The following is a 17,326-nucleotide window of genomic DNA, read 5'->3' on the forward strand; positions in this document are numbered from 1 at the left end:
AAGCTGCCGTTTCAAGGTTGTTGTTTTTTTGCAACCCAATTAGCATCCCAGTTGATATCACAAGTACAATGAATTAGGGATGCATCTTGCTGACCAAGCTAGCACTAGAGTTTGCTGATAACTTAACTTAGCATTTGCTAACCCCTAGCTCCTGTCTAGCTCCCCCTTACATCCAAAGATGGTCACTTCAGGCTCCAGAAATCCAACATGGCAACAACAAAAACTGCCTTATTCAGGCATCAAAACAGCGGTCCACAAGCTAATAGTGACGCTCCCAGTGGCTATAGCTACTTCTTTTATACAGTCTAGGATGTAAAAACAATGTCAGATTAAATGATGCAGTGAAACATAGTGTGAGTTCAGACTGACTATCAACATAGTCTCACAGTCCCTGCAGTAACAAACATGCCATTAGTTTATATTCCACAATAAGCACAAATTGAGTAAATCTGGCAAATACTGAGGTATCCGTGTTTTGGCAAAATATTTTGCTAAAGCACAGAGGCCAAGGCACAACCACAGATTCAAACATATACTGCATCTTCTGCATGTCAATCTGTCTGCGTCCAAACATGAATAGAATTTAATTAGCCTGGATGTGATTCTTTACAATATGTTTCAGGCAAATCAAACATATTCCCACAGTTCCTTTTTGTTCTATTCTGTTCCTTTTGAAGGTCTGTAAACGCTGCTGCTGCTGCTGCTGCTGCTGTGTTCCTAACCGCAGCCAGTTTTGAAAGAAGGGAAATCGTCCTTGGAGCAGATCATCAGGCGAGAGAAAGAGCGAGGATGCCTCCACCTCCTGTTGTTTGTCCGGGATGCCAAGCTCACGCTCAGCATGCCAGGCCCCATGCGGGCGCTCAGGCCGGCCCGGAAAAGACAGAGCTCTTGGAAGACTCGGGTCTGCTCGGAGCCAAAACGATGCTCATGCCAGGCAGAGCAACTGTGGCCAGCGTCTGCTAGTGCATCTCTCCCCTTTGCCCGTCGGCACACGGCGGACCTCAGGGGAAAGGATGCAACCATCAGGGGAGCACTAGTCCATCCGGGCCGGGCTGGAGGACAGACCCCATGAGGGAGAGAGTGGGAGGTTTGTAGCTGTTACTCGAGAAACAGCCAGCAGCCTGGTGTCTTGTTTTAGTTTCTTTCTGTTGATGTCTAATTTAAGCCAAAGCATCCCCCACTGCCTTTAAAAGTGCCACGTAAAGCATTTTTTAACATGAACTTACAGTGCAGCAATATAGTCCAATTAATTGTGATTCCTTTGTGGCAAGCGGTGATATTGGTGGTTGTGTTTCTCAAAATTAATGTCACATTTCCCACAAATCCCACCGCTTCCTGTCACACAGTGGATATTAGTAATGAAGTCCTCCTGGAGTGGAAGTAGTGTTTGTTTCATGTTTTCATTTACTGAGGGAAATGCATGTTAGACTTTTTTTCCCTACTGACTTAATTTCCTAGCGAGAAATAAAATATTTTAGGATGATAGTAAATAAACGTTTGTCATCCATTGATCATTATCTCCCTGAAGGCTCCATGCATTGGACTGTGGCCCTTTGGAACAGAAAAGACTTGAACAGATAAGGCACACAACTATTAAAGTTATACGTATCCTCATAAAACATATTGGAATATAATTATATAAAAATTAAGTGTAGTTTTTTTTGTGCTTAATTCTGTTCTTATGCATCTACTGCGCTCCTATCCACTAGTCCCACCTTTTGCATCTCATAAAGATTCATCTGATGGTGATTGTTTAACATCTGAATTAATGTACCCTTAAGTGGCCAATTTAAGCCCTTAGCTACTGTTCCAATATACCCTTTAGCAACTGTTCCAATATACCCTATAGCTACTGTTCCAATATACCCTATAGCTACTGTTCCAATTTAACTACTGTTCCAATATACCCCTTAGCTACTGTTCCAATATATCCTTTAGCAACTGTTCCAATATACCCTATAGCTACTGTTCCAATATACCCTATAGCAACTGTTCCAATTTAGCTACTGTTCCAATATACCCTTTAGAAACTGTTCAAATATAACCTTTAGCAACTCTTCCAATATACCCTATAGCTACTGTTCCAATATACCCTATAGCTACAGTTCCAATATACCCTTTAGCAACTGTTCCAATATACCCTATAGCTACAGTTCCAATATACCCTTTAGCAACTGTTCCAATATACCCTGTAGCAACTGTTCCAATATACCCTTTAGCTACTGTTCCAATATACCCTGTAGCAACTGTTCCAATATACCATTTAGCTACTGTTCCAATATACCCTTTAGAAACTGTTCCAATATAACCTTTAGCAAATGTTCCAATATACCCTATAGCTACTGTTCCAATATACCCTTTGGCTACTGGTCCAATATACCCTATAGCAGGGGTCTCCAACACTGCTCCTGGAGAGCTACCTTACTGCATGTTTTAGGTTTCTCTGTACTCTAACACATCTGATTTGAATGATCTGCGACGTTACCAACTAACCGAAGCGTCTCAGGGGATTGATAACGAGCAAAACATTCGAATCAGGTGTGTTAGAGTACGGAGAAAGCTAAAAAATGCAGGAAGGTAGCTCTCCAGGAGCAGGGTTGGAGACCCCTACCCTCTCGCTACTGTTCCGATATACCCTTTAGCTACTGTTCCAATATACCCTTTAGCAACTGTTCAAATTTACCCTTTAGCTATTGATTCAAGGTACCCTTTAGAGGCCGTTTAAAGACAGCAGTTTTAAGATGTCACCTTTTACGTAGGCTCTCAAAAATGTGGTTAATATACAACTTATCATGCATTACTTTCATTAGATGGAAGTACAAACACTGAATGGCAATATCTGCAAGGTTAACATCTGCATCTGAGGTTTACTGTTGTATGCAAGATGAACATTTAATGAGTTTTAATTCACCAGAGTAACTTGTCATGTCAAAAATAAGATCAATGTGTTCCTGTACACCTGCTTTTTAAACACACAGAGGCAAAGGCAGAGCGAAGAGAAGGAACTGATGCAACCAGCCTGGGAATCCTGTGATTATTCAGTACAAAAGCATTAAAATGTGGGTGTTTTCTACCGAGGACGGCTTTAAAATATGCATACATTTATATTTCTATCATGGAGTCGATCTTGTGGGTGATGAGAGTGCTGCAATTTTTGTGGCAGAGATAGAAAAAAAAAACTGAGAGGATGTGTGACATGAAAACTAGCCGCTTTTAGCTGCTGCTCTGAATTCTGAATAAGTGGGTGTATTTTGAGGAAATCCTGATGAGAAGAGGAGTTAACAGAGCTTGTATGCAATCACTCTTTCTGCAGCTGGTTGATGCCACTGATGGTCTCAGCAGGCGTTACACAATATCTCAGCTGTGACCTGCATGCACCTGACTGAGGAAGACTGCAGAGCAACAGGCGAACATCCAGTCATCCGACACGCAGGGTGGAAATGAAGTTTGTGGTTGGCACACGGCACGAGTTTTATCAGTTTCAGTGTGTTATTTTCCCTGTTTGTTTTATTTTAATGCCTCCATGCTGCCAGGCAGATAAGACCTTTGCCACTGACGCTGCGACGGTACAATGTGAGGCAGATCGGGTTGCCACGCTGCTTTTGAATGATAATAGTGCAGCATCATGTTTCACATTGGCTCATTCTCAAAGAGAGTCACTATTATTTTTGTATTGATCGCCCCTTTCTTTATAAGCAAAGATGATATATAGGCCTAGTAATAGGAGGATTCAATTACACGGCTCGAAAATAAGCCGGATCGATAAAAAAAGTAATTTAGCACAATTCGGTTCAATTTGTTTGAGGGATCCTGCGCGGCGTGCGCGTCTCAGTTAGCAGGTTGAGGTGAAATGTCACAGACGGTGATTGAGCCGCCGCTACAGGCTTCAAACTATTTCCCCGCTTTACATCATTTTCTTCCACGTTATCAATGCAATCCGACAGTTTGAAAGTTTGACAAAGTTTTACTAGTTGACGGAAAACTACTGATACTGCAGTAATGTTGTATCACTCGACAGACAGTTGCAGCTGTTGATGAAACCCTCACATCATCATGTTCGGAGAGTGGGAGGAGGACGGGAATTAACATAACGGAAGAGCAGAAACAGATTCTCTACACATACTAACCAGGTGTATATGAATGCTGCAGGAATGAGGTACCCCCCCTCCTCCTCCTCCCCCCTCCTTCCTCATCAGCTAAACCAAATGCTGTGGCTCTCTCATTTGGGGCATTTGTTTGCATGTGTGAAAAATAATGGCGGCAGGAGCAGGTGGAATATTGCTTCGGCAGCTAACCCATATGGATGCAAAAAGCTGCCTGCCAAGTCCAAACTCCACTTTTACAAGCACATCTGGAGCAGAATCACCATATTAATTGCCAGTTAATGTGTTTACACACAGCAAGGATTAATCCCTGAGAGAAGTCGGTTGACCCGGGTCATGCGGTCAGCAGGAGGGTTGTGTTTTTCGGCTAGAAAAGCGGCGGGGAGAGGTGTCGAGCCAAATGTGCGGACAAAGCCACATCCATAAGCTGAATATGGCAGCTGAAAGCCATCTGTCAAGCAGCTTTTCTGCTATTTTGACAGCACTTATGTCAATATTCCTCGAAGGCTGCAAACAGCTGAACGACAGTAAAAGTTCATGCAGGGATTTACGAGGCTGCACCTGCATTTTTTATTGTTTATTCTGGATGTTCGGTCACAGCAGGAAGCGGATGAGGCGTTAAATGATTCAGAGGCCCGGGAACATTTCAAGGATGACTGATAGATGTCGTGTCAGAGCTGCTGATGAGGTGTTTTCAAAGGACCAAAGTGACTACTTTCTAGTTTTGAAGAAGTTAAACTACGGCAAAGTTACTCTCAGGAGAGATCTATGTCACACGCCCAAATAAATGTAATAACAGCGGTGAGAAATATCAAAGTGCATCAGTCAGACACCTTCCTCCAGAAACTAGAGTCTAAAAACTTTACTGAATATTTTATTTATTTCAAATTGAGAGTCAATAGTTTCACTGGTGACCCCCCTGAATAACCCTAAGACCTTCACCTGTCCAAGCGATTCATTCTGGACTTGTAACAAGGAAAAGACCTGCAGGAAATATTGACTACTTCAACTACCATCAAATATGTACCAAGTTTAACTACTAATAAATGTGGTTAAATTACCCCTCACCTCCTGTCATGAAGGACCTTGAATGTGTGCCGGCCCCATCGAGCCTCAGTCTGTCTGATAGCAGCGTCAGGTGGCACCTCAGCCCTCATCATCCAGGAGATAGCCCCCGTGTCTCTGAGGGTCCGCTTTAGAGCGACCTCCTAATGAGAGATTTACTGTATGGAGATAATTATGGGGGAGGGCAACATCTCGCTCAGGCCTAATGAGTAAGATAAGAGCTCTTCAGTGGTTGGTGAAGCAGCGCCCTCCGCCTCCCGACCTGTCACAGTATGGAGCTTCTAGTGGTCGCACACAATCAGCTGGAAAAACACTGAGGGCACGCATATACGCATGACGAGTGCCGACACTTGGCAGGCACGCGTGCACGTACAGTACGAGGGAGCTGGATACGCAAAGATCCAATATTTATGGATTTATGATGTTTCCTTTAATGTTTGTGGAAAGATACACGAAGGTAGAGTTTACATATTTGGGCTAACATAACATACGGTGCCTTGCAAACATATTTAACCCCTTGGACTTTTCCTAATTTAAAAGTGTTACAAGCTGGAATTTAAATAGAACATTTTACCCCTTTTTAAAGTTTGACTGACAGAGCAAGAGCAGCCCAAAATGCAGACACCCGTTAGCTCTGATTGCTCAAATATCATGCAATATGCCTTCAAAATTAGGGACTATTTTCTGTTGGTCAGAACATTCAACTGCAATAAAATCCAGTTGTTTTGTTTTTACAGTTGTGACACAAGAAAAGACGGAAAAGATCAACACTTATTTAAGGTTCTTAGTTTCATCTGTTGGGCTGCAGAATGCAGTGAGGTCAAGGCTCCGGTAACGACCTGTGACCCTTCCCCTGAACATCATCAAAGATGCACATTAAAGATGCATGTAATATATGAAACGATCTTTTATGGGATATTTAATGTATATTTCCAGCTGGATATCTGGATTTGAATCTGTCAGAGCTCTAGTGTGTTCTCTGGCGGGTGTTGTCCCTATCTTTGACAGCTACAGACGTATCACTACCTCACACAGAAGCATATTTTTTGTGCTTTTATTCCAGCGGTGCATTTATTCCAAATCAAAGCGGAAAGGACAAAAACACAGCTCCCCGATTCCTCTGCCATCTTCCAAAGCAGCCACCTGGCCGATTAAGGGGAAAATGAGTGAACAGAATCAGAAACGCGTGCTCTTGTTTATTGCTTTAGAGAGTAAGCTGGCGAGGAGGCAGCCATTGTGTGATGATGAGAGTGGCCCCTCTGGAGACGGGCGTTCACACACTGGCGAAGGAGCTAATACAGACTTTCATTAGGAGGCACACTTCAACACACTGTCATAGTATTTACAGTCTCACACTGGGGAAACAAATAAACTGCGTGATTAACAAGTTTTCCTGATGCCTGGCGCTTCGCTGTGCGCGCATCGGAGTGCCACCTCGCCGACTTAATGATTCTTAATGGTTTCTTAATGACTTCTTAATGACTTCATCAGGAAGATCCTGCAACAGCACATTCTGACAAGCGGGAGCCTCCCCTCGAGACCCGGGATCACACCACAGCGCTAACCCCTCTTCACTTTTCTGCTCAAATAACACACACTTTAAATCTGCTTATCTGAGGCAGCATCTCCGACTCGCATGACACGAGCATTTGATCCGTGGTTAACTACGGGGAGACGTGATGTAATGTGAAGTGAAGGCGTGCGAGCTGATGTGAGGAAACGCACTAAAAGGCGAAGAGGGATGTCCACCTAGGTTGTGGGCAAATGCAGTCACATCAAACTAATCTCAGAACATTGGAGTGACATCTAGTGTTGTGTAACCAGAATTAAACTGCATTGTGTGAGGGTATCTAGGAAAGCCATTTGCTGGCGTTCAGTGCAGAGCTGGGGCTGTGATGCAAGAGTGAGAGGAAGCAGGAGGAGAAAACAAACAGGCCTGAAGAGCACAGTAATTGTAGAATTTCATTACAGCAGACGGATGAAAAGGATGACACTTTAAAAAAACTCCAGCGAGAAGAACGGCCGAACAAACCAGCGAAATATCCTCCAAGCATTTAATGACATAGAATTTTCTGGGTCACTTCAATGTCACCGAGCAACAAATAGTTTGGAGAGCGAAGAGCGGCGGGCGGACCGTCACGTCAAGCCTGCAAATTATCACTGCATCTATGAGTTGAAAGCTCAGGGCTCTTTTCATGTCGGCCATGTTCAACAGGATTAAAAGAGAAGAGAACAAATTCTTAATTATTTCCATAAAATGAAAGTTAATTAGCCAACGAGCCAATTAGGATCGACTGCGTCCTTTAAAGCAGCCGAGAACTCAAAAGGACACGAATGAAAATGAAGCAAAGTTGAAGGAAAATAAAGCAAATGCACGGGTCCGTCTCACACACACACACACACACACACACACACTTAACAAGTGGTTAACAAATTGTATTAGCAGAGAAGCGTGACTGCATGGCAAATTACACCTGTCCTGATGGATGTCCTCTTTACGGCCAGTGGAAGCAGGCTGGGGGCCGTGGAGAGAGGACACGGCTTCGACCAAACGCTGCAAAAAAAAATGATGCACAGCCGGCCATGTGTCACCGCCTGGCAGAGGCGGGCGGGCGGGAGGGGGTGTGTCGCCCACAAACTAATGCCCAAAACACAGAGAGACACGAGCTCCAATTAATCCACAGCAATCCGGAGGAAGGACGATTCTGTGCTGGCGACAATTAATGCACCAACACGGTTTAACCCTTCGAGCTGTTCTTCAGTGTTTACGTCCTTCACTAACAAGCATGTGGCTAAGTGATCACGCTTCTGATCGTATTGTTTATTGATTGATTTATCAGAATAAGATCCAAAAAGTCAACATTGCATCAATAACTCACGATGGCGACGTCCACTTCAGTCTTTAGGTTGCTTACAGCGCCACACAGAGATCACTGCAGACATCTGTTTTTCTCTGCTTCTTCTGTTTATACGTTTGTGTTTGTTTTATTGTAAACAACATTTCTTCTACGTCCAAATCAAATATTCTCATTGAGCTCTTTTATTGGCAGAAAATGACGACTGGTTAAGAAAACCAAAATATGTTTTTCAGAGCTCGAATAAAGAAAACCGGTTCATGTTCCTGTTGAAACAACAGAATACTCATGTTGTGACTCAGGCAGAGTTCACAGGTCAGTGTTTGGTAAATAAGCTGGTTTTTAATCACAGCTCTCGTGCCTCTCTGCCTGCTCTCCTCCAGCCTGTCACAGTGCTGCTGGGTGACGTTCGGCCGCTCTCGGAGCAGCTCGGCTTTGTTCCCCCTCTCCCTCTTGTTCACATTCAGGTGGTTCAGACATGACAGGTAGAGAGAGATTTAAGGAACATGTGGAGTGGTCTCTTAATTTTTCCAGATCAGTAGCTCAACCTGTAGTTTCAGGAAATACCGTATCAGTATTTACTTGTTTAACCCATCATCAGCGCCAAATCCTGCTTTTCTTTCCAGAAAACTAAAGATGTTGGATGGGAGTATAATGTCAGAAACAGTCAGTAAGGCAGTCTCGTGTTTTTATTTTATAAGCATGAAAAGTTGATAAAGGTTTAGCTTCTAAACTGTTTGTTGAATCCCAATCAGAAATCCTTTGGGCTTTAGAGCTAAGGAGGGTCAGGGGTCATGTTTGTGCGCTTTGAAACAGAGTATTGAAATAAACAAACGCTGCAGAAACGGCTTTTTTCTGATCTTAATTGCATCAATAAGGCTCAAATATTATGGTGCAGGGAGAAGGACAAAATTAAGACTATTGAGAGGCTATGTAGTGCCGAAGCCAGCTACTGATCTGGCCAATGACAAGCCAGCGCAGGTAACTGAGAGGCCGGCGGTGGTAAATGAGATGCCAGCTATTCATTCGACCAGGGCGGCAAGTCATGCGAGTAACACAGCAACCCACTGGATCGCCTACTGGACAGGCTGGTCGTTAGCTTCAGAGGCCGGAAACTAGCACACCAAAGCTAGCAACCCACTGGATCACCTACTGGATCGGCTGGTCATTAGCTTCAGAGGCTTCCCAGGCGGTAACACGGCGCATATGGCTCCAGTACGCCACTAAAATACAACAGAAAAAGAAGACCAGTCAAATCAATGGCTAATGTCGCTAGCTTCGGCGTGCTAGTCGCCAGCCTCAGAAGCTAATGACCAGCAGATCCAGTAGCCGATCCGAGGGGTTGCTATGTTAGATGCCACCCTGGTCGAATGAATAGGCGGCCTCTCAGTTACCTGAGCTGGCTTATCATTGGCCGGATCAGTAGCCTCGTTCGGCCTCTCAATAGTTTCAATTTTGTCCTTTTCCCTGCGCCATAAAAATGACATTTAAAATGTGAATCAGCTGGTAAATAAAGCACAACAGGTCCAGTCGGTCTCAATGTGAGGAGAACTATTACTATACATCTGCAACATCTCCAGAGTCACTCGTGGTACAGATAAGGCCTCTGCTGTGCTGTGTATGTCTCGGCGGTGCGTCGGACTCATGCGATGTGACCTTCCTCTAGAGTTTGGAAAACACATCCTGTATCAATTAGACCACCGGGGAGTTAGTCTGGCTGTGGAGCTCACGGGGAAGCAGCCCATGACGTGTGTTCACTGTGAGCATCGACCACTTCCTCTGAAGCATCCAAACACCATTTTGAGAGAGAAAAGAGAGCGATGGAAACAGAGGAGGATTTACTGCCGCTGGGATTTACTCCTTGTTCCAATTTGCAAGGGGGATTACTCATTTTTTCATCATCCTTTTATTTATTTATCCTATTTCCAAATTCATTTCTAATTCACCTGAAGGAAAACAAAATATCAAGCCAAATGCATAAATACTGTCAGAGGGAATAGATAATGACAGCAGGTCAAGTTGTGAGTGAGTCACGTCGTCGCTCCCGGAAGAAAGTGATTACTGTAACACCGCGCAAACAATCACCGCCGAGATAATTCCATTTCTCACATGGAGCTCAAAATGTATTATGTCACATTGTATTTCGCATATGCTATCAAAAAGTGGATTTAGATATGCAAACTATGTGGAAGAAAGTGGAGGAGAGAGAGAGAGTGTGCAGCCACAGGGCTGGCATCCAGGCGTGTCACTTTGTCAAGCTGTATGATGGTTTCTAAGGGAGGGGGGGGGGAGTGTCGCAAAGGCGTGCTCTTCTCCAACATGAACAGATGGCGGAGTCTAAGTGTGGGGATTTGTTTTATATCTCCATCCCATGTTGTGGCGCAGTACATGTGGGCTTCCGCTTCTCCTTTTTCCTCACTGTTATCTTACAGGATAACGGATACACGCAATGTTTAAGCTAATGAGGAGTGGGTGTCGCTTTGTCTCCCTCTTTATTTCTTCCCCTCTCTCCCACTGACACATCCTCTTCGCTCCATTCTCCCTCAAACCCACGCTCCGAGCGGAAACGTATATGCCAAACAATTATGAAACACTATTCGGAGTGCTGTTTGCAGCCCGGGTGGTCGGCTAAAACACACAGCCGACTGCAGAGATTCCCCGGCAGCCGCTGATGTGCGGCGACGACAGAACGAGAACATAAAGCTCATGGAGGTGGAGATGATGGCAGGTCAGTGAAGAAGAAGAGGAGCAGCACAGGTCTGCGGCTCTGTGCAGGGCCGGCTCGAGGCATAGGCGATATAGGCAGTTGCCTTAAACGCTTTGAATGCCGCTCCAGGTACGATGTTAAATATAAGACCACTGCTAGATTGACACCTGCACTCTTTGCTCCGCTCGCATATATCCTCACCCCGCGCTCTCTCTCTTACTCGCTCAACCGCTGCTCACTTCCCGACACAAGCTACAACGAGAGGAGAGGTGCGTTCAGGTCCTTTTAACGGCTCTGTGGCAGTTTGTGACGGTTGGTCCAGGACTTTGGTCCAAAGTGGGACATCTCCATGACAAATTATCTTACAATCCAACGCATGGATTGCTCTGATGTGTGTACAGGAAGCGCCATTATCTGCCCAAATATTCCACTCTGACCTGACTCCTTTTAAATGAATGCGGCTGCAAATAACTCTGCTGATCGGCCTCATATAAAACTGGCTGATCTGTTAATACAAGCTGTAAAAGAATCACCTGTGCACTGGATGAGTTTAAGGTTTGGGGACGTCAGTAACAAACTCTCTCCCTGCCGTCGCGTCCCGACCCACAGGACTAAAATAAGACAAAGATGCAGCTTCGTGGTGTAACAGGAATGTGGTGTAACATTAAACGAGGCATTGATGAAGCTATTTAAAGACGAGTAAACGCAGTGTGTGTTGTGTTTTATAGGAGCACATTTTCATAAATAAGAGCACGTTGCCTTTCAACAGTTTAATCAACATGAAACCAGAACAAAACAATCCGTGTTTACAGCCACATTACTGCCTCCTCTAATGTCAACCTGATGTTTTCAGCAATTTTAATCACACTCGGCGTGTTGAATACTTCCGTCCAGTTAATTAAAGGAGGTGAGAAAAACACTACTGAAAATTAAGAGTGCCAAAACAACTTGTTAGAAATCAACCGGCAGCAACAGGAAGCTCCTCCAGTTCATCTAGCCCGCTAAACCAAAAGAATACTTTCTGGAGGGAGCCGTCGACAGGCCGACGGTCGGCTGAAATGACAGGAGATGTGATGCGCTCTGACTCCTCACCTGCCGCTGAAATCTCTGCTCTGGCAGAATGACAAAACACAACCCCTCAAACGTCCACGAGACGGAATAACTTCCAATGAGTCCATGAAACTTCGGCTCGGTCGTTTCTTGTTTCAAACAAACACCTCTAATGAAGTTCACTTTTGGTCACACCAAAGCAGGAAGCCTGAGAGTGAGTCGGCCTCCAAAAGCTCCCAAAAAAGCAGGAGAACAAGCCAAAACAATCCCCAGTCCCCCCGGCCTGGGAGACCAGCCCCCGCACCTGTGACCAGGTAAACTTTCCACACAGTCCTTAATGGACACGGCGGCTGTTGTTTACTGAAGACTCCCCACAGAGGAGACTAGCTGACCCATGTCTGCAACCAGTGAGTGGTACAAATGGCAAACATCTCTTGGAGTCATTATTTATGCAGGAATGCCCTTGGGAGTCTTTGCACTTGTTTACACAGTCACGGCACAGTCCATTCATGACGGCTCCGAGTAAATGAGCCGCTTGCTACCAATTTGTCCTGGACGACGAAGCTTTGGGGCTCCACTACCCACAGTTACCTTGGGGTGTGTGTGGGTGAGGGTCTGTGTGTGTGTGTGTGTGTGTGTATGGAAAAGAGGTTAGCGCAGCATTGCTGTGCTGTTGGGAACCGACCTGGAACTACGGACACAGAAGTCCCAAGGGTATGAGGAAGCACAGTGCCGCGTTTGGAAATAAATGAGAGGATGTTTTTTAAGAGGAAATGCCACGGACTTTCACCTTTGAAATGGGCTGTTTGTTCGCCCGAGGACGAGGACAGTGGTCAAAGTTAGTGAGCGACACCGCCCCCCATAAAACCAAAAGCAAGGCAGGAGTTTTATGAGGTTGAACTCAAAGACAAATAACAACAAAGTGAATCCAGCACGAGCATCGGAGAACGAGAGCGATCTGTTTGTGAGCTGGTTCTGGAGTCGGGCGGTCTTTCTGCTCGCTGTGTGCGGCCCAGTGAAAAAGAATTAACCCCGCATCCACGCGTTCCTCGGAGAAACCGGTCTTCCGACTATTTCCACAAGATCATTTTTTTGCCTTTATTAGAAAGGAAAGCTGAAAAGAGACAGGAACTGTGTGGAGCAGAGAGTCGGGGAGGACACGCACCAGACGATCAGCAGGCCGGGAGTCGAGCCTGCGATCAGTGCGACGAGGACTGTACATGGGACGCCTGCTTTGACTGAGCTAAAGCAGCACTCCTTTCCACAGGATGTAGGACATCAAGTGGACATCAACCAACAACACACTTCGATATTTCAAATTCAAGAGCAAAAAATGTAAATGCAATGTCTGAATCTGTAAAAATGTTCCTCCAATCAACCCAAGATTTACTTTTTATGGCATCTTTATGTCAATCAATCAATCATATTTTATTTATAGTGCCAAATCATAACCAAAGTTACCTCAACACACTTCACAAAAAGAGCAGGACGGAACTCTTTGTTATATGAAGAGCTCGATCAGACAGAGCAGCAGCTGTTGTTAAGGCAACCACCCAATCATCAGCTGTCAATCTAACTGTTACTGTTCACATTTATTTTGGCTAGCTAATAAACTTAATCTGTGTTCAATAGATTAGTTATATCTCGGTAAAGGTGTTCCACATGGAGAACAGATCTGTGTGGGGACATGAGACCTTCAGGAAGAGGAAAGATCACGGCGATCACTCGATGTCGTCACCCCCACAGAAGGCCCGCCTCTCCATTCATCCGATTGGACAATGAGAAAAAAAAACCAATTACGTTTTCCTGCTTTGAGTTGAAGTTTTGCAACTCGAGCGGAAAAACGTGAGGCGCTCAGCAACGCAAAAGCAGCACGCAAAAACGCGTTCGAAGAGTGCAATATGAAGAGGGTCGTTTTATATAGAAAATATTTATCTGCTCCTGCAGCTGCAGAAGAAGAACAAAAGTACATCACTTTTTAAATTTAGTGGAGGAGACGCACAAAGTAGCATAAAATAGAAATGGACAAATATCCGTCTATCGTTGCACATGAGTGGAGAAACTGAGTAAATGTGTTTGAACCTTTAAGGAAAGATAAATACGGCTCACTGTTTGACACAAACATACAAAAGGTGGAAAATGATGGAGGGAATAAAAACGTCAGCTCAGCTGTATTTTAATAAAATATACAAACATAAAAAAAGGCCCATGAAGCACAAAGTTTGAGTCTGATGCATCCAATCCAAATGTATTTATAAAGCACATTTAAAAACAGTCAAATCAATCAAACACTCAATAAAATAGTGAAAGGACTGAAAGGAAAGGAAAAGGTAACTAAAGGTGCAGAGCCAAAGGCCGAGGAGGAAAAGTGCGTGATTTAAAGACAGGCGGTGTGAGGGACAGCCGTTCCAGAGCTTTGGAGCTGTGACTGGAAAAGGCTCGGTCACCCCCGAGCTTCAACTTTGACCTCAGGACAGCCAGACAGCAACCGGTCCCTGGATCTGAGCGCGCTTGATGAAAGATGGTGGTTTTAAAAGGGACGCCAGAGCAGGGGAGACGTGCTCACGTTGTTTAACTACAGACAGATGTGATGACACATGGAAGCCTTGAGTGAAGCCGGTAAGAGGAGTGTTGTCCTGCAAAGCTCGCGCACGTCACAGTAATGACGAGCTTTAGAATATTCACACAGCCTGTGACTCATCGTCGAGTTTAATCTCCTGTTTGCAAATTATTAGTGCAAGAAAAAAACCTTTTTGATAATTATGAGCATTTAACAGTTTTAATTTGTGTTTTTTTAAAAGCTTATGTTCATAATTCAAAGGTGCCATCACCTGGCAGCTTTGAGCATTTTTAGTCTCACTTTTTCTCTCCGGAATGTGTGTGTGTGTGTGTGTGTGTGTGTGTGTGTGTGTGCGCATTTGCCTTATTTGTGTGTGCATTGTTTCTGTATGCGATTGAAAAAGATGCAAAGGAAGAACACAAGAGGATTGAATGAAGCAGCGGAGCAGTGCAGGCGACTGACTCCCCCTGTAGTTCTGCAGTGAAACAGAAATAACAGAGAGGCAGAGTGACAGGGAGAGAAAAGGGGGGAAAGAAGCGATGGGATAATTTAACAAGCTTCCTCCTAAACCACTCCAAAACCTCCAGAGTTTAATTGCTGGGAGGCAACATTATCCCTAGCAACACTGTGTCTGTCTCTTGGCTGGGATTCGGTGGGTACCTGCTGTATCCACTCCCCACACAATGCAGCGCCCACTGAGCCATATAATCCTCTCAGGGCCCTCCTCTTCTGGAGAACCACATTCAATCCCTTCGTGACACGGGAAAATCTCCTCTTCTCCATTTTTGTGTCAGGGTGCGTGCTTCAAATAAGCCCAATCAGTAGGCGCTGTTATGTGTGTGCAATGCTACAGGGAGCCATCGAGGACGGGGAAACAGAGGAAGAGTTAAATAAAAAGACGTTTGATTTGCTGCTGTGAAATTTGGGGCTACTTTCCATTCCTGCGCGGAGCTCCCGGGAGCAGCCATATTTCTGTTTATGTTTAAATGTGAATCAGTCAGACGGGCTGTTGGCTTCCTGCTGAATCATCCTACACTCCCATCAGAAAAAGCGCCGGGTTACTTTTGAACCGGCTGCCTCGTAGGAGAAAACAAGAAACTAATGCCACTTTCTTCCCGACTCCTCTTTCAAGTTGCCCTTGAAAAGAAAATTACAACAGCGGCTTTGATGCGAGTGTGACATGCTTCGAGATATCCTCCGTAAGTGCAGACACACACTGGATTATCATTCCAATGAGTCAGTCCTCATGTCGTCTAACCGTCTGCATATAGCTCGGGCTGACGAGACAAAGCAGTCTGAACGCCGCGCGCGGGGACGAGGCAGCAGAGGCTCATTACACGAAATGGCAACAGAAGAGAAATGGTGTTTCTTTGTTGTCCGGCGGATTGTAACTTAAGTCAATATGGCATTTAAAGACCTGCTGAGACGTCTTTTAATTAGCAGATGAGCTAAATAATGAGAAAGTGCAGAGGCAGTGTACTGAGAAGGATTTCTCTGCTTTATTAATTTTACTTTTCGGGCATCGCAGCCGAACAAACGACTTTCTTTACTTTTAGTTCTGTGAGAAAAAATAACAGTTTTTTGTTCTTTTATTCTTCAAGTGAGAAAAAAGAGAAGCTTCACATTCTCTCGTTTCTCGTTTTATTAGATCCTAAATTTGGGGAGAACAAACTTTTTCCTCTCCTTGTTATTGTTGTCTGGTCAGTAACCCTCGACGTCTCAGACGCAGCAGCTTCTTCTGTTGCCTGACGCTTCAGAACATGAAGCTGTAGATTCCTCCTTTGTTGTCTGCTCTCTGGTTGTCCGGCTAATGCAGCGTGAAAAGCTCTTCAGAGGCTGGGATTCAACTCGGAACCAGAACTCTTTTCTGAAGTGTCATAATAAAACACATAACTAACTCGTTAGAAAATCTAATACAGTATTATTCATTAATAAGGCCCACAGTTATTAACATTTAGAACGGAATGATGTCACTATTTCACTTCAGCCAATCAGGAAACTTGGAGTATGCGTCGCCGTAGCTGAAGAATGTTCCAGATCCTCTCTTTCCTAACTCTCCGTCAAAGTTACAGCTAACATTGCGAGCACGTCACTGTCAGGGGCGGATCCAGACTTTGACTGCGGTGGCCCAACTGGGGCACTGTCTCATGCAGGGGTGGCATCAAGTGTGTGTCCACACACACACGCACATGAATAGCATTTAATTAACCCTTCCTTCTGAGCTTAATTCTTTAAGGACTCAAACAGAAGATGTGGTCAGAGTAACAATTTATGACGCTAACAGAAATCCAGTCTAGTTAATTCATACTAACGTTATAGTATTAACGCAGAGGTAGTGGGGTATGTCAGTGCGTCGTTGCTATGGAGACGCTCAGCTGCGTCTGTGCTCGCTGCGTTGCTTTGATGTGAGCGGCAAAGTTTAGAACGTTTACAATGTCGAGGGATTCTTTTGCATCCAGGCTCGTCGTGAATCATTGATCTGAACTGGCCTTAACTTACATCAATGCCCTTTATATATTGTCTGTTTACATTGCATTATGGTTTTTTTAGACTGTTAAATATTTGCACAACCGTCGTCTTGCACATACCTGCACATCTGTGCAGCTCTTTTGTTTTTTATATCTCATTCTTATTGTCTCATTTTTATCCTGTTCTATTTCAGCAGGAGAACTACTGTTTAATAGCTTTTTACTTATTTTTATTCAACATCTGTGTTCATTGTTCTGCACCTAAACGTATCTGTAAACCTACAATAAGTTCTGATTCTGATTATTTAACCAAAACGCTGAACATAACAAAGTTGTTTTGGTGCGTAAACCTTAAAGAACTGCTCCCGTTTCACCACGTTAAGCATGAATACATTTTTGCAGTACTTCCACACCTTTTAAAATGTTTAGTGTTAATTAGAAGGTTTTATTTTGAAAGTCTAACAGGGCTTTGCTTGTTTAGAATTGCTAATTTGACAGCTTTATTTTGAAAGTCTAGC

General features: G+C 44.3%; 1 protein-coding gene across 4 annotated transcripts in view; it reads right to left on the reverse strand.

Moving 5' to 3' along the window:
• Positions 1–17,326, reverse strand: part of LOC138604300 (RNA binding protein fox-1 homolog 3-like) — a 420,599-nt gene that overhangs the window by 312,751 nt on the left and 90,522 nt on the right. The window lies entirely within an intron of this gene.

This window comes from Semicossyphus pulcher, unplaced genomic scaffold (genome assembly GCF_022749685.1).
Source record: "Semicossyphus pulcher isolate SPU_LCO1_2020_fin unplaced genomic scaffold, fSemPul1.0.p SCAF_25, whole genome shotgun sequence".
In the NCBI taxonomy this organism is placed as follows: Eukaryota; Metazoa; Chordata; class Actinopteri; order Labriformes; family Labridae; genus Semicossyphus; species Semicossyphus pulcher.